Source organism: Sebastes umbrosus, chromosome 3 (genome assembly GCF_015220745.1).
Source record: "Sebastes umbrosus isolate fSebUmb1 chromosome 3, fSebUmb1.pri, whole genome shotgun sequence".
Lineage (NCBI taxonomy): Eukaryota > Metazoa > Chordata > Actinopteri > Perciformes > Sebastidae > Sebastes > Sebastes umbrosus.
This window is the reverse complement of record NC_051271.1, coordinates 4,510,277-4,532,003: the sequence shown is the minus strand read 5'-3', so window position 1 is coordinate 4,532,003 and position 21,727 is coordinate 4,510,277. Positions and strand designations below refer to the sequence as shown.

Genomic DNA, 21,727 nt, shown 5'->3' with positions numbered 1-21,727 from the left:
ATCAATATTTTTCAGATATTTTACAAATATTTTTGCGATATTTTAGTATTATTTTTCTGACATTTTACTAATATTTTTCTGATTTCTTTCTATTAGTTTCTGATATTTTACTGATATTGGTACACTTAGGTATACTGTTAGTTTACTAGTTAAATACTTGTAGCCCACTTTTTTGTTTATGAAAGTACGCTTTAAAATATACTTTCAGTAAACTACTAGTTTAATAGTTTTTACTGCAAGTTTACTTGTAAGTTTTATTTAAGTTAACTTATAGTACTTATCCAAATATACTTATACTTTTCTATATACTTTTCACGTACCTGCTAAGGTACTCTGTTCACTACCTGCTCAGGTAGTGAAATAGGTTACTTGCTAATTATCACCTAATTACCATGAAATTAGCAGATCTGTAAAATTAAATGTTATTTCTTCTATAACTTGTTGCTGTATTATAATCACCATTGTAGGCAGCCCAGTAACACAGTTCAGACTATATCGTGAGAGTCAACAGCTGGCAGAGGAGGCTGGATCTCTATTCTGGCATCCCTCCCTCTCTCCAGACAGCCTCCTCTCTCCCTCCCTCCTCAATATATCTGAGTGAAAGCAACAATATATCTGAGCGCAAGCAACAATATATCTGAGTGCAAGCAACAATATATCAGAGTGAAAGCAACAATATATCAGAGTGAAAGCAAGAATATATCTGAGTGCAAGCAACAATATATCTGAGCGCAAGCAACAACATATCTGAGTGCAAGCAACAATATATCAGAGTGAAAGCAACAATATATCAGAGTGAAAGCAACAATATATCTGAGTGCAAGCAACAATATATCTGAGCGCAAGCAACAACATATCTGAGTGCAAGCAACAATATATCAGAGTGAAAGCAACAATATATCTGAATGCAACAATATATCTGAGTGCAAGCAACAATATATCAGAGTGACAGCAACAATATATCAGAGTGAAAGCAAGAATATATCTGAGTGCAAGCAACAATATATCTGAGCGCAAGCAACAACATATCTGAGTGCAAGCAACAATATATCTGAGTGCAAGCAACAATATATCAGAGTGAAAGCAACAATATACAGACGTAGGCAAAGTTGTTGGTAACGTTCCGTTAAAGAGAGAAAAACCCACAATGGTCACTGAAATAACTTGAAACTGACAAAAGTAATAATAAATAAAAATTTACTGAAAATTAACTAATGAAAATCAGATATTGTTTTTGAATTGTGGTTCAACAGAATCATTTTAAAAAACAAACTAATGAAACTGGCCAGGACAAAAATGATGGTACCCCTAGAAAAGATGTAAAATAATGTGACCATAGGGACATGTTAAACTAAGGTGTGTCCTGTAATTAGCATCACAGGTATCTTCAAACTTGTAATCAGTCAGTCTGCCTATTTAAAGGGTGAAAAGTAGTCACTGTGCTGTTTGGCATCATGGTGTGTACCACACTGAACATGGACCACAGAAAGCTAAGGAGAGAGTTGTCTCAGGAGATCAGAAAGAACATTATAGACCTTCATGTTAAAGGTAAAGGCTATAAGACCATCTCCAAGCAGCTTGATGTTCCTGTGACTACAGCTGCACATATTATTCAGAAGTTTAAGGTCCATGGGACTGTAGCCTACCTCCCTGGACGTGGCCGCAAGTGGAAAATTGATGACATATTGAAGAGACGGATAATACGAATGGTAACCAAAGAGCCCAGAACAACTTCCAAAGAGATTAGAGGTGAACTCCAAGGTCAAGGTACATCAGTGTCAGATCGTACCATCCGTCACTGTTTGAGCCAAAGTGGACTTAATGGAAGACGACCGAGGAGGACACCAAATCATAAAAAAGCGAGACTGGAATTTTCCAAAATGCATATTGACAAGCCACAAAGCTTCTGGGAGAATGTCCTTTGGACAGATGAGACAAAACTGGAGCTTTTTGGCAAGTCACATCAGCTCTATGTTCACAGACGCAAAAATGAAGCATCCAAAGAAAAGAACACTGTACCTAATGTGAAACATGGAGGAGGCTCGGTTATGTTATGGGGCTGCTTTGTTGCATCTGGCACAGGGTGTCTTGAATCTGTGCAGGGTGCAATGAAATCTCAAGACTATCAAGGCATTCTGGAGCGAAATGTGCTGCCCAGTGTCAGAAAGCTTGGTCTCAGTTGCAGGTCATGGGTCCTCAAACAGGATAATGACCCAAAACACATCTAAAAACACCCAAGAATGGCTAAGAACAAAACATTGGACTATTCTGAAGTGGCCTTCTATGAGCCCTGATCTAAATCCTATTGAACATCTGTGGAAGGAGCTGAAACATGCAGTCTGGAGAGGGCACCCTTCAAACCTGAGACAGCTGGAGCAGTTTGCTCACGAGGAGTGGGCCAACATACCTGTCGACAGGTGCAGAAGTCTCATTGAGAGTTACAGAAATCACTTGATTGCAGTGATTGCCTCAAAAGGTTGTGCAACAAAATATTAAGTTAATGTTACCATCATTTTTGTCTAGGCCAGTTTCATTAGTTTGTTTTTTTAAATGATTCTGCTGAACCATAATTCAAAAACAATATCTGATTTTCATTAGTTAATTTTCAGTGAATTTTTATTTATTATTACTTTTGTCAGTTTCAAGTTATTTCAGTGACCATTGTGGGTTTTTCTCTCTTTAACGGAACGTTACCAACAACTTTGCCTATGTCTGTATCTGAGTGCAAGCATACAGTTTAAGCAGAAGCAGAGTAAATCTAAGCGCAAGCAGGGGCTATTTGAGTGCGAGTGCAGGGTTTTGAGGGAAAGCATTACAAAATCTGAACGTGCCAGTATCAATCAACATGATCAATTTAGAGGTCAATATTGGGGTAATTTGGCAGTAATTCCAAAGAAATTTCAAATAGGTTACTTGCTAATTATCACCTAATTACCATGAAATTAGTGTTATTTCTTCTACAACTTGTTGCTGTATTATAATCACCATTGTAGGCAGAGCAGTAACACAGTTCAGACTATATCGTGAGAGTCAACAGCTGGCAGAGGAGGCTGGATCTCTATTCTGGCATCCCTCCCTCTCTCCAGACAGCCTCCTCCCTCCCTCCTCAATATATCTGAGCGCAAGCAACAATATATCAGAGTGAAAGCAACAATATATCAGAGTAAAAGCAACAATCTATCAGAGTAAAAGCAACAATATATCAGAGTAAAGGCAACAATATATCAGAGTGAAAGCAACAATATATCTGAGCGCAAGCAACAATATATCTGAGTGAAAGCAACAATATATCAGAGTGAAAGCAACAATATATCTGAGTGAAAGCAACAATATATCTGAGTGAAAGCAACAATACATCAGAGTGAAAGCAACAATATATCTGAGCGCAAGCAACAATATATCTGAGCGCAAGCAACAATATATCTGAGCGCAAGCAACAATATATCTGAGTGAAAGCAACAATATATCAGAGTGAAAGCAACAATATATCTGAGTGAAAGCAACAATACATCAGAGTGAAAGCAACAATATATCTGAGCGCAAGCAACAATATATCTGAGTGAAAGCAACAATATATCTGAGTGCAAGCAACAATATATCTGGATGAAAGCAACAATATATCTGAGTGCAAGCAACAATATATCTGAGCGCAAGCAACAATATATCAACGTGAAAGCAACAATATATCTGAGTGCAAGCAACAATATATCAGAGTGAAAGCAACAATATATCTGAGTAAAAGCAACAATATATCAGTGAAAGCAACAATATATCTGAGTGAAAGCAACAATATATCTGAGTGCAAGCAACAATATATCTGAGTGCAAGCATACAGTTTAAGCAGAAGCAGAGTAAATCTAAGCGCAAGCAGGGGCTATTTGAGTGCGAGTACAGGGGTTTGAGGGAAAGCATTACAAAATCTGAACGTAACAGTATCAATCAACATGATCAATTTTGAGGTAAATATTGGGGTAATTTGGCAGTAATTCCAAAGAAATTTCAAATAGGTTACTTGCTAATTATCAACTAATTACCATGAAATTAGAGTTATTTCTTCTATAACTTGTTGTTATATTATAATCACCATTGTAGGCAGCCCAGTAACACAGTTCAGACTATATCGTGAGAGTCAACAGCTGGCAGAGGAGGCTGGATTTCTATTCTGGCATCCCTCCCTCTCTCCAGACAGCCTCCTCTTCCTCCCTCCCTCCTCTTCCTCCTCCTCCCTCCTTTTCCTCCTCCTCCCTGCTGCTGGGAGCTCAGTTGACCAGCGTCGCAACTGGGCGATGCACCTCCTCCTCCTCTCAGCAGCAGCAGAGTCGCTCCCTGTCTGACATCCTCACATCTGGATGACACTTAGTTCATTTCTTCACAACAACTATTATCAGGACAACGTTTTCGGCTGCACATCTGAAAACTGACCATCGTTTTTTTTTTTGTTTGTTTTTTGTTTGCTCTTGAACGAACGAGCCCCCCTGTGGGAGGATCTGCTTTTATTTTGAGACAGCTGATAAGTTGAACCGAAGATGGTGAAGGAAACGCAGGACAAACTCGCTTGATTTTTGGTCATTTGTGTCCTCAGTTTGTGTCCACTGGAGGCTCCATAATATCTGGAGAGCGACTATACAGGGAGCAGAGGAGGCTGGTCATCGATTACAGGCTGCAGGAAGGTAAACCTGGCTGCTCATCTTCTTCATCATCATCATCATCATAACTAACCTGCCTCATGTTTAACATGCACTGTAAATCCTTTCACCTGCATTCACAGTCAATTACTGGCTACTAGTTGCATTACTTTCACAGTAAGGTACTGTGAAATGACAGCTGTATACTGTGACCTGAGAGTAGTTATGCCAGTATATTACTGTGATTTAGCAGTATGCTGCTGTAGGATTACTGTATTTAGCTGTAACTTCACAATAAATGGCCATCAGAATATGGCAATTTAGCAGTATAGTAGTCTTTATTAACTGATTAGTTGTTTGGTCTATCAAATGTGGATCAGTTGTTTCCAAAAGCCCCAAAAAAAGACGTCCTCAAATGTCTCAGAGATATTTAGTTTACCGTCATAGAGGAGGAAAGACACTAGAAAATATTCACATTTAAGAAGCTGGAATCAGAAAAAAAATCACTCAAACCGATTAATCGATTATCAAAATAGTTGGCGATTAATTTAATAGTTGACAACTAATCGATTAATCGCTGCAGCGCTAATCTAAATATCGATAATCCTTTTTACACAAACAAACAACCATTTTTGGGCCATTGATCATTTCGATTATTTTAAAAAAAGTTATTTTTTTTTAAAGCTATTGTACAATTGAGATTGACATTTTTTTTTTTTTTTGACTTTTTTTCCGATATTTTATTGACTTCTTTGGGACTTTTTTTCCAGACATTTTTAGAAATGTTTCAGAAATGTTTCGGATTTTTTTTTTTTTTTTAATTTTCTGATATTTTTGTTTTTTACATTTTTTGGACTGTTTTGGGACTTTTTTCAGTTGAAAGCGTTCATTTGTCAGGATGAACCATAAACAAGTGTTTATCGGCTGTAGAGTGGCAGCAAATTGGACTCGACACTGATATCAAATGATGCATTTTCCATGACTGCACCTCGTTGAAATGTGTTGTAATGTTATACAGACACTAATATTTACCAATCAGCATTCATCTTAGATCCTGCCCATAGAATTACTGTATTTAACTGTAACTTCACAGTAAATGTTTAGTTTACTGTGATTTAGCAGTAGTCTGTTGTAGAATTAAATTGTAAACTGTACACTGTAAAATATTTGACTGCCAGTAAATTTCTGGCTACTAGTTGCATTAATGCAGCTCAGTAGCCAGTACTGTGCTGTAAATTTACACTTAAAAGCCATTGTAAAATACTGAAAAACAGTTTTATCTGTTAACTCATCAATAACTATTTTGCATGTAGAGAAACCTCTCTACATCTACTTAATATACCTCACACCACAGGAACATCTGGATAGATAATCTTTTGATCCATCAAACAATCGGGGCTTTGCTGACCATCCTTAGGAGGAATCAGGCCCAAAATCAGCTTGATTCTTGCATAGAGTGTATCCGGCATTATTTGAAGTTGGCACAGTTAAAGAGATATATTTCCACTCTTGATTTGTCTCTAATGGCATTTCAAAACAATCAGAAGTGTCATTCTCCTCCTCATCTACAGCTCTCTACCAGTATGGAGTTCCCCAAAGGTCTATGCTGGGCCCTCACTTATTCTCCTTATATACCACCTGGTATATAAATATAAATACTGTTTTCTGACTGTTATTGGCCCAGTGTGTGTGTATTCCATTAATCTCCTGTAAATCATCGAACTTTACTTTCAATCATTCACAAATTGTTTCAAGCAAATTATTACAAGGCTTTGTTGAATACTCGATTCTGATTGGTCAATCACGGCGTTCTACGGTCTGTTTAGACGGTCTGTTTTATTGCAGACCGTTGCTATGTATGACAGATCGTTGCTATGGGCGCAGTTCTGATGTCGGACTCTGGCGGACTTGACTTGTGTCAAATTATTGATTTCCTCAGTAAGTAGCCGTGTAATAAGCGGGATAATGTACAGCGAGCCGGTCATTGTTGTGTAAGAAACCCCTCCAGGGCGATGAGAGACGCGTCAGGGTGCTACAGCGCCCTGTTGGGGTTTCTTGACAATGACCGGCTCGCTGTACATTATCCCTTACTTAGTTGGCACGTAGCACCACTGTACAAACAGCGGTGAGACTATACCTTCCTTGTTTTCCTCCCAGTTTGGGTCATCCAATCCCACCAGTCCTCCACCTGCATGACCTAACTGCCCGTCACTGATCATGGCTCCTCATCCTCCCTAAAGGACGATGCACCTCCCCATTACAAACACCGATTCTCATGCTTTCACTTATTAAACTGAACCTCTGCGGGTTCCCGAGAGGCAGGGCAGGTTTAGGGAGTGACCCCTTCCTTAGTTTTCAGAGATGCATAGTGGTGGTCAGGGTGTTTTAGAGAATGGGGGGTTTTTGTGTGACGGCAGCGATGTGCAGGTTGCAGTCTCGTTGCATCATGCTGTTCTCTGAAGGTTGGATGGATTTTAAAGAAGGCCCGGAGCCATGCAAACTCCTTTCCTGTTGTTGTTGGGTGCGTCTGCCTTCCAGCCCACTTCCACCCACACTGTCTGCTGCTCATACATACGACATATAGGAGAGTTAAAGTAGTGTGTATGTAGAAGAGAAGGAGGCAAGGGAGGGAGCTAGCAAAGAGGGATATACAAGTAAGAGAATGGAATAAAGAGAGTGAGGAGAAACTGAAGGAGAGAAAGAAATGGGCAAAGGAAGCAAAGGGAGGAAGCCAAAGAAAACAAAGAGGCAAAAGAAAGTAATAAGAAAGTTGGGGAAGGAAAAGAAAAACAAAAAGAATGAAGGATGGCGCCCTGGTGGCCTCGGGCCAACCGACTGCAATGAGACACCTTGTTTTCTGTCAACTCTCTAAGAAAGGTATAAAATACCTTTAAAAAAGTGCTTTAAAAAGAATTAATGAAACACAGAATGGCACAGACGTTAACAAAAGTGTAAAGTAAACTATAGTAAAGAAAAAAGTTAAGAAATCAACCAATAGCAGAAAGAAGGAAGTAAGGAAGGAAGCAAGGAGGGATAACACAAAGTGAGGGGAAAACTATGGAGGATGGAAGCTGCCAAAATCAAAAATAAATGAATAAATAAATAAATAAATTACTCAATAAATAAATAAGTTATTAAATGTAGCAAAAATAATATTACAAATAAATTTTGCCATTAATTAATTGATCAATCTGACATAAATTGATATTTCTGTTTTAATTTGTTTCTTTTTTTATTTATCTTTGTATTAATTCCCTAATTTATTTTCTCATCTGTTTATTTTTCCCTTTTATTTATGTATTTATTTTGAACTTATTTTTTATTTATTTTTTAAATGTATGTATTTATTTTTATTTTTTAATTTATTTATTTTTGCATTTATTTATTTAGTTATGCATTTACTTATTTATTTCTGCATGATTTTTCCTTTGTATTTCACCCCTATTTATTTCCCCAAACGTATTTATTTCTCCATCTCTCTCCTCTTCCTCCTCCTCCCCATCCTCCTCCATCACTCTCCTCCTCCTCTCTGTCCTCCTCCCCATCCTCCTCCATCACTCTCCTCCTCCTCTCTCTTCTCCTCCCCATCCTCCTCCATCACTCTCCTCCTCCTCTCTCTCATCATCTCCTCGTCCTCCTCATTCTCCTCCTCCCCTCGTACTCTTCCTCCTTCATCTCTCTCCTCTCTCCTCCTGCTGCTGCTCCTCCTCCTCCTGCTCCTCTCTCCTCCTCCATCTCTCCTCTCTCCTCCTCCTCCATGCTCCTCTCTCCTCCTCCATCTCTCTCCTCTTTCCTCCATCTCCTGCTGCTGCTCCTGCTGCTCCTCCTCTCTCCTCTCTCCTCTCTCCTCCACCTCCTCCTCCTGCTCCTCCTCCTCCTCTTCCTCCTCCTCTGTAATCTCATACTCTGCCTGCTGTTTGCACATGCTGGGTTCAGCGGGTTCAGCTCGGCTATAAAAGAGGCAGGAGTTAGCAGCAGCAGCAGGCCTCGTATGGGAGGAGGATGAGGAGGAGGAGGAGGAGGGCAGGAGGAGGAGGTGGTGGCCTCCCCTGGTTCTCCTCTGTTATACAACTCCTCTGACTTTCTCCTCTCCTCTCCTCTCCTCTCCTTGGCTCCCTGGCTGCTGTGGTCTGGTCTCTGGGCCCAGCCCTGGACCAGACATTCATTTTTCTCCTCTTAGTTTCTAACCACTAACTAACCGCTGGCTCCCTGCGCCTCCTCCCCCTCCTCCTCCATCTGAGGAATGTCTTATTCACCTCCTCTCTCTGTCTTCCTACATGCTAAAAGCTCACATGCATCCGTGCCAACATCTGCAAATCAACAGACAAATGTACACACATGCTCCGAGCACCAACACACAGACGTGCACACACACACATTATGACACACAAAGCCCCCCCCCATCAGTGTGTGCCGACCACCTGTGAGGGTACACACACATCCATAAACCTCCCTTTCTTCTCCCTCTCTTTTCCATTATCCTCCTGAGAGCCCAGCGCCGGGGCCTTCACTTCCAAACCAAACATAGACCAAATTCCACAAACCCCACCCGACTCCCCCCCTCCATCACTCCCTCCATCCCTCCCTCCCTCCCCCTCGCTCTCTTTCTTTCTCTTTGGTCTGTGTTTGAGGACGGAGGCAAACGAAATGCTGGTCCGCCACCAAAAAAGACCTGACAAAGAGAAGGAGTGAACCGTGAGCAGAGAAAGAGAGGAAAACATGGAGGAAGGAAACAAAGATGTCTTGGCAAAGAAAGGAGTTATGATTGTAAAGAGGGATCAAGTGTCAGAATCAGAAAGGACTCGTAGATGAATAGACTGTTGGCTTATTTCGCTCTCCTCATCATGACGTTGACCCATTGCTTTGGCTTTTAGCTCCACCAGAGCTGCAACTACACAACACTTTGATCGTCTGTAATCTTTACTGTATATACAGTTTGACCGATCTCCCGGGGGTGTCACAATTCTCCAAATCCACGATTCCATTCGATTTAAGCATGCAATTGTTACACTATAAAGTCTTGGTTCGTAAAGATCAACAGATCATTGGTTTTATGCCCTGACAACTGGCATTTACACTTTCAAACTCTTCTTTTAAAAGAGAACTGAACTCCCTTTTTATTTAGAAAGTGACTACAACAGTCTACAATATAAAAAGCTGTATCTTTTCAATAGCAGTATCTGTGTGACCCGCCTCACTACATAATCATTACAAAAACAAAACATAACTCCTCCTGCAGTGCATCACAAGTCTGCTGTAATCTACAAAAATACGGTTTTGTTGTAATTTACTGTAACGCTCATTTCTCTCCTCTCTCTCTCGTCTGATTTACTGTTTGTCACCGAGGGTGGAGGCTGAGCTTTGGACACAGTCTGCGAGCAGAGAGACGGCACTCGGTAGTCCCGCTTGTTAGCTGCTCTGATTCAACAATGTTGAGTTGAAAAAAACGTGGTGTTGTTCTGTCGGGACGATGCAGTATCTTAATGTTAAAACTAAGTAAGAGTAGAAGAGCTATGATGAGCAAGGAAACTAACTAACTAACTAACTAATTAACTTAAGTCCGCTAGCCGCTAGGCTAATTCATGCAGTGTAAAATACGATGACCAGACATCCCAGTTTGTCGGCTGTGGCTCAGAGGGTGGAGCAGGTCGTCCACCAATCAGAAGGTCGGTGGTTTGATCCCCGGCTGCTCTGGGTCACATGTCGATGTGTCCTTGAGCAAGACACTTAACCCCAAATTGCTCCCGAAGGCATAGCCATTGGTGTGTGAATGAATATTTAGATTAGATCCTGATGGGCAAAGTTGGCACCTTAGTAGCCTCTTCCATCAGTGTATGAATGTGTGTGTGAATGAGTGAATGCTGACATGTAGTGTAAACAGTTTTAGTGGTCGGAAGACTAGAAAAGCGCTATATAAATGCAAGTCCATTTACCATTTGTCCGGGATTGTCCCGGTTTGAATCTGGGTGTCCCGAGTCCCAACAAATATCTGTAAATCCGTTTTGATTAATTATTCTACACAGTTCCTTCTGCGCATCAACGAGCATTTCGCTCCGGTTATAACTCCCTCAGGACCGTCCGTTCCTGTCAGTCTTTCACCCGGCATCTCCATCCTGGACAAAATGTCGTCTGAGCTCCACATATTTACATTATAATAGCCTACATGTAGATGTGTGGCTGTGGCGAGCAACATGATGTGATAGAGATTGTTCGGGTTCAAAACTAAAGATGAAAAATGATTTCTGTAGTCCCAGACAACAACAAGTGTCCTCTGAGGAAAACTCTCTACAGGACTCCCAAACTGTCAGTGCGTCATGACGGGGATAGTCTGAGGTTAAAGGGGGTGAAAGTAGTGAATGTGATAAATCATGATTGTCCCAGACATTAATGCACTTATCTATAATAATGCGTTCTCTCTGATCCCACCTTGTGCTCAAATGCACCACAGGTGCGCAAAGTGAGTCATCCTGATGAAAACGCCTATGGTGCGTGCATATTAGGGCGCACGCACTCGCGATACACTTAAGGGTCCCGGTTTGGGGGTTTGAAATATGGTCACCCTAGTGTAAAATTCCAGAGGCATATGCAGGAAGTGCCCTGAGTATCATAGCGACAGGGACGGCCCACATTTCCCATCATGCATGCCTAGTCCCGAGTGCTGGACTGAGTAGTTTAAGTTTGCTGTTTCATGTTCCAATATGCAAACGGTCAGGGTTGACATTAACTTCACTGACTAATGACTCACATGACTCACCGGACTGTTGATACCAACAACTCACGTGACTAACGACTGACTTTCTCCCGGTTTCCGATGCCGAGGGGCGCTGACCAAACGGCGATATTTGATAAGTTGGGAGTGAGGACGGGTTGGTTTCAACACTTCATTTTGTTCTCCGCTGATTCCCTTTATATCCATCTGTCTCTCTTGCTTCGTCTATCCATATTGTCACTACTCGTGGCCTCTGTTGTTCTCCCCTAAAACCTAATCATCAACTCCTTCCTCCTTTCTTTAAGGTGGAAAAACTTCACGAAAGTCCGGAGAATCAGGGAGAAGTTGGAAGCCGACTTAATGAGTAATTGTTTAAAACACGCTTGCTGGCAGAATGTAAAAACATTAAGGTGGTTGGACTCTGAAGCTGAAATTGAGTACAAATTGGATTTTATTTTTCAAACGGCGTGCAACTCTTATACACGGAGACCACTGACTACCAGACTCATGATGTCTGTTGGCATTAAAACGTTATTAATTCTTCCTGCTCAACTCTCCGCTGACTTGTTTCCAGCTCATTACTCTGTTATTTGATGGAGCCTTTTCCCTCTCTCTCCCTCTTTGTTTCCCCACCGAGAATGAGAGGAACGGCCTCCAGTACAGCTGGGATTGGTTATTATTTACTGGCTTGGCACTGACACACTCACACACTCACACACACATGCAGTGGAAACAAATTGGGTGAATCTGCTCTGCACGTAGGAATGTGAGGCGCATGTGTTTGTGTGTTTTAGGTCTGGATGACAGAGAGGAGCGAATGAACGAGAGAAAGAGAAAGAAATTAAAGAGAAAAACAAAACGGAGAATGACAGAGAGAGAAAGAGAGATTGAGTTCTCTTGGCCTCGTCTATCTCGCCCGACAACAGAGGTTAAAAACACTTTTCTCCCTCAGTCTTTCTGTCACCAACCTCTCCTCCTTCCTTCCTTTCTTCCACCTTTCATTTCCTAATGTCCCTTCCTCCTTTCGTCATCCCCGTCTCCATACTTTCAACACTAACCTAGAATATCTGCACTCATTCCCTGGCCCTCGCCCTCGCCCTCCTCTCCATCTTGAGTCTTTCCCTCGCTCCTCAGAGGGCGGCGGTGGATGAAGTGATCGGGGTGGGGGCAGTGGGGGGGTCTGTTGCTCCGCTGATGGTGAGGAATTAGAGGGAGGGAAAGCAGAGAGGTTTCTGTGTTGACCTTGTCCCGCTGCCAAACGGTGGAATGGTGGTAGTGGTGCAAAGGATTATGGGTGGGGGTTATGAGTGAGGAGAAGGATAGAGTGAAACATAAAGTAGAAGTAGAAAGATCTGCGTCTATAAATCAGACCGGCACATACGGGGTACTTCATAGAAAGTCAAGGCCGCGCCCCCTTTTGGGGGAAAGAAAACAGAAGATCCCACAGACTTCAATCCAATTTGACGTATGTTAGGATTGTAATTTTGACAAGTTTGTATGCATTCATCTCTTGTTAAACAAATGCTTGTTTTATACACACGTCTAATAATTATTTTGCGATCTTGCCTGAACCTGAGCGTTTGCGATACCTTAATAAATTAAGGTTGATCGCCGCTGCTTGGATCTGCCATTGGTTGCTTCCAGTGGCAACCTCCGGGTCTGAGAAGTGAAGCCAATGCTGAAGTGCCTTAAACTTGCATTCTTTCTAATAGCCAGCAGGGGGCGACTCCTCTGGTTGCTAAAAGAAGTCTGATTGTATAGAAGTCTATGAGAAAATGAGCGTACTTCTCACTTGATTTATTACCTCAGTAAACATTGTAAACATGAGTTTATGGTCTCAATCCCTAGTTTCAAGTCTTCTTCAATACAGCATGATGTTCATTGAGTAAATTATGGTCCCATTTAGAGTCAAATAGACCATAAAGCAGGGGATGCTGTAGGGTGGGGCTACCTCGTGATTGACAGGTCACTACCATGGCGTTGTCCGGTCTGGGAGTTGTCCGTGTTTTAGTCTTACAACTTTAACTCTTTCACAGTGTGTTTTCAGTTGATCAGTGTTCGGTTGTACTCAGCTTCACCCTCTTGTGTTACTTCTGGTGGTGAGGCACAAATACCGAGATGGCGAGGGGCTAAAAACCAAGATAGTGATGGCTGAAATGCTGAACTCGAGGCTTCAAAACTGTAGTCCACAAACCAATGAGTGACGTCACGGTGACTACGTCCACTTCTTATATACAGAATATGGTTGCTTCGTAACTAGCTGTTGTCATACACCGTTCATAGCTATACCTACAAAAAGTACTGTAAACGGTATATATATATATATATATATGTGTATATATATATATATATCTGCTCGGCTGCCAGCTGCTCGGTACGGCTGGAAACGAGTGAACCAAAACAGTAAAGCACAATGAAAACAAAGAGCTGAAAGATGACACTACCAGTGATATGATCCATTGTTGATATTAACTGAAGTATGATTTGCTCCCATTTCTAAGTGAATGTAAAGTACAGGGCTCAGTTTAGTTTTCCTTTAAGGGAAACTGAAACTGTGTTGTCCTCCGTGAAGCAGCCACCACTTGGTCCATACAAACATGCTCCAAATAGTATCAGCTAGCAGTTTGTATATCATGACTATACATGGGTAAGTTCATCTTTGAGCTAGAAAGGGATAAAGTGGGATGAGTTTCGGTTTATCCTGCATCACTCCACCGACCCCAGCCGATCTCCTCTCCATGCGTACTGCTCCCATTGGACTCTAAATATTTGTCTCCTGTTTGTCTAAGAATGACCTTTCTGGTTTGCTACTGACATTTTAAAGGTAATTGTCAGCAGCTCTAGTTTCTATATTTTCCAGAATATTGTTTGACAACCCAGAGATTGTGTTGAATTTGTTTCACGCTGTAGGTGAGCCTCTTATTGTGAATGCAACATGTGTGAAGGCTGCTTAATTATGAATCCCACTGCATTTCCAGAAAAGACCCGCCCTGCGTAGCTGGTTGAGGCAGAGATGATTGGATGTGATCAGGCATTGACCTCCAGTAGTTAGGGTCAGGATAGCCCATTGGTCAGGGCATAGGACCTGAACAAATCGCTCGGCAAGCATTGATACCTGGCCAGTCCTAGTGCTTGAATGCTACGCAGGGCAGCCAAGAAAAGCAGTGGGATCATATTCTGTTTGTAAGAAGTGGACGTGGTCACCGTGACGTCACCCATTGGTTTCTGGACTGCAGTTTTGAAGCCTCGAGTTCGTCATTTGGCTGTCACCATTTTGTTTTTTGGCCATGGCCATCTTGTTTTTAGGTCGTCGCCATCTTGTTTTTTGGTTCTCGCCGTGTTTGTATTTGGCCGTCGCCACCTTGGTTTTTGGCTTTCGCCATCTTGGTTTTTGGTTCTCGCCGTGTTTGTATTTGGCCGTCGCCACCTTGGTTTTTGGCTTTCGCCATCTTGGTTTTTGGCCGCCACCATCTTGATTCTTGGCCGTCACCATATTTGTATTTGGCCGTCACAATTGGGTGGAGTCAAGTACAACTGAACGCTGAATAAGACATTTTTAGGTGACCAAAAGATTATAATTATGAACTGAAAACACACTGTGAAAGGGTTAAAGTTCTACGACGAAAACACGGACAACTCCCAGACTGGACATCGCCGTGGTAGCGACCTGTCAATCAGAAGGTAGCCACGCCCTAAAGCATCCCCTGCTTTAAAAAAAGAGTCCATCGTCTATCGTCTGGTTTTCCTGTGTTTAAAAAAAATATATTTTGGTGGAAAAAGTATTAGTTACTTTCTCTGGTAGAAGCAGAATAAGAACGTCTGGTGTCATATTCAGTCCTAAAGTAACTGCTACAAACAAAAGTCTGCAGATTTAATAAAACACAGGCATGTAATGAGCAGCCAAATCTCTCTGCTGCAGACCCTTTTTAAAAAAGTCTTGTAGTGATTCAACAATAAGTTTAGAGGTGTACAGAAAGAGCCTTTTTCTCGTGAAGAACTAAATAATGTCTGTCCTGAGAGATTACTCCCCCGCTCCTCCTCCCCTGACAGCCGCCACCCCTCCCCTCCTAACTGGTAAAGACGCCAGTGTCAGACTCCACTGGTGGCTATTGCAGACTTGCTCTGCAGAGTTGCATCACTTAGCGCTGCTGAGACACGAGAGGGAGGGAGGGAGATCATACTGAGACAAATAATGGGAGAAGTGAGAGGAGAGGAAAGGGTGGGAGCCCACGTCTGACTCCCACACTTTCTCTTTCTTCTCTCTCAGTTTTTCTATTTTCCGTTTTCAACCGCCTGCTCGCTTCTCCGTCTCCCCGCACGCTGCCATTTCTCTCGTTCCTGAGAGAAATTAATGCTGCTGGGAATCACAGCTGACACGATATAAAAAAGCAGTTCAACACATTCAAAAGCTGTGAACACTGACAGTAAATTTCCCTTCGACGCCGTGGCGACCAGCGGACTGCAGTTTTGTTTTTGTGACTTGAGTTTGAAACGTGATATGGTCATTACTATGTTGGATGATCTACGTAAGCTCGGGCCCTCAAAAACAGACAAAAACATGATTGTATCATTTGATACTTGGATGTGAATAAGAAAAGAAACTCTTGTCCTCTGTCTTTAAAGAAAACTTTCTGTGTCTGTGTGGTGAGAGGAACCCTCTGCTGTTCTCTCCACGCTCACTACGTCCTTTTCCTCCTCAACTCAAACCATTCTGTCTTTTTGTTTGGTCTGTTGAAATGTTCGCTGCTATTTGCTGTTCAAACAGGTGTCCAGTTTCATCCAGTTACCATTAAAGCTGCAGTTGGTCACTTTGAGCAAATACGATTAAAAGGTAGTTTTATAAAACTGTCACTATATCCTGACAGTAGTGTGATAATCTGTGAAAAAAGTATGTTCCTCTGTCTCCTCCGGTGCTCCTAATGGCATCTGCAAGATTTCACAGACCGGAGGAAAACAACCAATCAGAGCTGATCTGGAGCCTGCTGTCTCTGAGCAGCTGTCAATCACTCCCCAACTCCGATCAGACGGTCAAACTAGGCAGCGCTGATCAAATATGAATCAATATTATGTTACTGTAATGCCTATTTCTCGCCTCAAATGTTTTCAGAAACATAAATTATTTTAGTGCACTGTTTAGCTGTAAAATGAGGACGTTTGTGACCCGGCAGCCACGTTGAAAACATTCTAAATAAAACCAAGTACCGCCGACCAGCCGGAGCAAACTTTCTCATTTTTACAGTTTATATAAAAATAACTTTTCATCATATTTGCTCAAAGTTACCAACTGCAGCTTTAATGTACCTCAGCCTTCTCAGTCTCTGTATGAAAACAAAGCCTCCTGTCATCCTCGCCGTTGCAGCAACGTTGCGTAATACCTTATAAGGGCGAAGGATGGACAGATGAAAGGATGAAACCCCCTAAAACAACAAGGACTGACATTGTTCCTGGAGTGATGGAGCGTCTCCTGTCGCTCCTTCCTCCCACTATAATCCATTCCCCCTCTTCTTCTTTAAGAAATACCAACAACCCCAATCCTGCTCAAGATCTGATATTCTATCTTCTCAGTTTTTATTTAATCATCAGATTTATTCTCTGTTTAGAAGAAGGAGAGAATGATTATTATAATATACCCTGAAGTCAAGAGTGATGCGATGTGTTTCTGCTACGACAGAATGACGAGAAACTTGAAGAAAATTGGAAAAAGGGAGTTAAAAAAAAATGCTCTGGAGAATGAAAAACTGTGAGAGAAGAAAAAGGAGTGGGAGGTGCAGAGGAGAGGGGAGGAGAACAGGAGAGGTATGCTCTGCTGGAGGACTGGGAGAGGAAAACCACAGGAAGGAGAGAGGGAGGGAAGTAGAGAGGAGAGGCCAGATCAGGGCGCCGTGGAGGCTAAAGTTTCCTGTGAGGGGGAAAGATTCTCCCGTATGTTAGTCTACGTTACACTTTTACATATAATTGTGTGACATAAAAAACAGTTTCCAGTATGTTTCTATGAGAAACTACCATTTATAAAGTGAGGTTTGGTGTGTATTTACATGCTGCACATCTATATGAATTAGGGGTGTAAGACAATATTGATACACATGAGTATCGCGACATGTTGTTAAAAAATCCAACAGCCCGCCGTCGGGCTATTCGATCTTTCGGCTAGAGTGAAGTTAATGGGATCATATAAAACTATAAAACCTAAAGAATCCATTGCTACTGACCATAGCATCGAGAAGGAGGCTAAATAACGCTCCAAAGTTAGGCTAAATTCTGGCGAGGAAAAACTGGCACGCCCATTTTCAAAGGGGTCCCTTGACCTCTGACCTCAAGATATGTGAATGTAGATGGGTTCTCTGGGTACCCACGAGTCTCCCTGCAAGTCATAGTCAAGTCAGCACACTGACACACTGACAGCTGTTGTTGCCTGTTGGGCTTCAGTTTGCCATGTTATGTTTTGAGCATATTTTTTATGTTAAATGCAGTACCTGTGAGGGTTTCTGGACAATATTTGTCATTGTTTTATGTTGTTAATTGATTTACAATAATTTGCAATTCATTTGAGAATAACCACAAACAAATAATCACATACAGTTAAGGCAAAAAACATGCATTTTTTTTGCATGAAGTATACATTTGTTGTTTTTGCCTATTCTAAAATGGTGTATTTCTGGTGTGTTCTTACTATTACAGTTCTATTAAAATTAAAATGTAATCGTTTTTACAGGATTACAGCAGCTACAGATGACGGCTCTTTTCCGGTCCTTTTTCAGAGCTCATCAGTAATGGATCACTGTCAGGGTGTAAAGACCATTTCAACCAATATAACAAATAGTGTATACTGGAGAACATCGTCTACCCTGCCTTTGAGTTATAGTTATATTATTCGTATAAAGCTAAGGCGTCTGGCTCTAAAAATTGTGGCCGCCTCGATCTTGTGAGGTCATCGTTTCCCACGTGTGCATGACGTCAGAGGAAGTCGCGATCAAGTCGGACACAAATCTAACCGGCATGCATTGCGCGGCGGTCGCTGGTGATCGATTCTGCGCCGGCCTTGCTCATCTTGAACGAGCCTCATCATTTTATTGACTTTTATTCGTTTGAGGAAGTTCTACACCCACTGCAGCTTAGGTGTCCCGCATTACGGCAACTCACCGTGTGAGAATGTTGTGTGAGAAACACAACATGCTTTCTCCTCAGTTGGAGGAGAACGTAGGTAACATTAGGCCGATAATGCTTCTAGTGTTTGCTTTGGTGATAAGTAGTTGTGATGGTAGTTTTGGTATGCTAATGTTGAATTGGGACAAGTTTAACAAGTTAAACCAAGCAATTTTAATTTAAAGCTGAAGTAGGGGAGATTGGAGCAAATGTGATTAAAAAAAGTTATTTTATAAAACGGTCGCTATATCGTGACAGTAGTACATGAGACAGGTAACCTGACAAAAATCATGTGCCTCCGGGTCCTCCGGTGCTCCTAACGGCATCTGCAAGATTTCACAGACCGGAGGAAAACAAGCAGTCAGAGCTGATCTGAGGTCTGCTGTCCAGCTGCCGTCTATGAGAGCCGGCTGTCAATCACTCGCGAACTCCGACCAAACGGTCAAACTAGGCAGCGCTGATCAAATATGAATCAATATTATGTTACGTTAATGCCTATTTCTCTCCTCAAATGTTTTCAGAATCATCTTGTAGTGCACCGTTTAGCTGTAAAATGAGAAAGTTTGTGACCGGAGCACAGCCAATAGGAACGCTCTCTCAATGAAATGACCTGTGATTGGTCAAAGATAGATTATAGATTTTTTAAAGCCTGAAAACAGAGCCATGAGGAGGTGCAGAAGTCTAGTTTTCTCTCAGAACGCTTGAATTACAATATGCTGAAAGGTTATTATGGAAATTTTGCCCAATGATGCCAAAAATATACTGACTACTGCAGCTTTAATGGGGTTTAAAAATGAATCCTTGTTGGTGCAACCCAGTCTAAGACTTGGTTTTAAGGTTAGAATTAGCTTTAGGCATTTAGTTGTGAAGGTGAAGGTTCGGGGCTATGATGCATTATGTCAATCAGGTTCCTCACAAGTATAAAAACACAGTGAAATAGAGCGACTCCCTACATGTGTTTAGAATAAACACTATATGTGACTGTGTGTGTGTGCACAAGTACACATGTTTGTGTGCAAAGTGTATGTGTTATGCTAGGCAGTAGGGGATCCATAAGAAGGTCCGGGCACGCCGCCCAAACACAGGTCATCGAGGGAAGAGAAGGGTGGGTGGGGGTGGGGGGGGGGGGGCTCACGTGTGGCTCTGAGTTTTGTGCACGCCTGCTGGTGTGACTGGAGTCTGCATGCGTGCCTGGATACATATGGTCCTGTGTGTGCGTGCCATCACAATACCTCTGGATAGCAGTGTGTGTGTGTGTTGCTGAGGAATGTGAGACCAGTGTGGTGAGGTAGCTGGCAGGCCGGCTCTCGGACCTAAACACTGACTTCATTGTGGTTTAGCTTCGGCCTCAGATTATGTCGGGGGATCCTGTCGGGGATTGTGGAAGAATTTGTGGTGACAGCGAGTTAAAGAGGTGTAAATGTAGCTGGAGAGTTGCCGGTATGAATCCCAGATTGCGTTTGGAAAAAGTAAATTAAGAACACTCTTAATGCCAGCTGTCATTAAAGAGCCATACAGTGAGACACCCAACAGAGGTTTTACAGTCGTGTCACAAATCTACTTTCAGCCCACGTCTGGCGCCATTTAGGAGTTCCACCGGAGGCAAGAACTGACTGAATATATAACAACTGGCCAGAAAAACAGATAAATGAAAACATCTTTGTGCTGTTGGTGTAAAGTTTCAAGAGAAAGTGAAAAGTCTGCAAGGTAAAGACGTAATCAGATTACTAGAGTTGTTAATTGATTTCAATATTTAATCACGATTAATCACATGATTGTCCATAGTTAATCGTGAATAATCGCAAATTAATCAAATTTTGATCTGTTCAAAATGTACCTTAAAGGGAGATTTGTCAAGTATTTAATACTCTTATCAACATGGGAGTGGGCAAATATGCTGCTTTATGTAAATGTATGTATATATTTATTATTGGAAATCAATTAACAACACAAAACAATGACAGATATTGTCCAGAAACCCTCACAGATACTGCATTTAGCATAACAAATATGCTCAAATCATAACATGGCAAACTGCAGCCCAACAGGCAGCAACAGCTGTCAGTGTGTCAGTGTGCTGACTTGACTATGACTTACCCCAAACTGCATGTGATTATCATAAAGTGGGTATGTCTGTAAAGGGGAGACTCGTGGGTACCCAGAGAACCCATTTTCATTCACATATCTGGAGGTCAGAGGTAAAGGGACCCCTTTGAAAATGGCCATGTCAGTTTTTCCTCGCCAAAATGTAGCGTAAGGTTGGAGCGTTATTTGGCCTCTTTCACGACAAGCTTGTATGACGTGGTTGGTACCGATGGAGTTCTAGGGGCTAAAAGTCTTGAGAACTTTTGGTGGAAACCCGGTTTTAGAAACTAACTTGAAATCAAACATACTTCGTAGGCTGCTTACTACTAAGAGGGGCCAAATCTACGGTAATGTCTATCCACAAAAAACTTAACTAGAGAGCGGCATACTCCGTATCTCCGTCTGTAGCCGGGTTTCCACCAAAAGTTCCTGGGACTTTTGGTGGAAACCCGGCTTTATAAATGTGTTTCAGTTCCCCTCCAACTCTCTGAAGACGTTAATAATTTCACTGTGTGTTACTATCAGCGCTGATCTTTGTGAACTGGACTGTTTTTGCGATGCAGCTCATTTAGAGAAAGGGGAGAGTTTTGTGCGAAATGTCTGCATGTTACCTAATCTAAATCGGTGCAAATATCACAGGAGCACCGAGACGCTGTTTGTTTGGCAGCTCAGTTAAAGGTGCATTTCTCCCTTTGAGGTGCTTTTTGTCTTATTTGTGCAGGTTTAGCGGCCGTGCCATCATTTTGTGAAACGGTTTCTTGTTACTGATCGGTGTGCTGACTCTAGATTTCCATGAAGAGGGTAAGTGATGGTAAACTGAGCAAATGTTAGACTTGCAGAGATTATGTTAAAACAAACAGATGTCTGAGGATGTTGCAGGCTGCTCTCAGGTGTGAATGTGTTATTTAAACAGTGTGTGTGTGTATGTGTCAACGTTCACAGCAGCTGTTTGTCGGCAGGTTCGGTCCACTTCACTGCACAGTTTCCTCCTGTGAGATTAGTATTTCCTCTGCAGCAGATATCTGGCTCTTGAGTCACTTGGTCTAAGGAGAACTTATGAGTTGAGTCATGGACCAGGGGGGTTTTTGTCTCATGCTTCACCCAGAGCGCCACACCACGATGGGTGGAAAACTACTGCAAGACCTTGTTAAGCCCCTCAGTGAAG

General features: G+C 42.0%; 1 protein-coding gene across 1 annotated transcript in view; it reads left to right on the top strand.

Annotated features, from left to right (window-relative positions):
- Positions 1–4,275: 4,275 nt before the first annotated feature.
- The window catches only part of LOC119484682 (zinc finger protein GLIS2-like), a 35,251-nt gene continuing 17,799 nt past the window's right edge, over positions 4,276–21,727 (top strand). The window contains exon 1 of the mRNA XM_037763703.1: positions 4,276–4,670. The gene's annotated coding sequence lies outside the window, so the exon portion shown is untranslated. The remainder of the gene's footprint in view (positions 4,671–21,727) is intronic.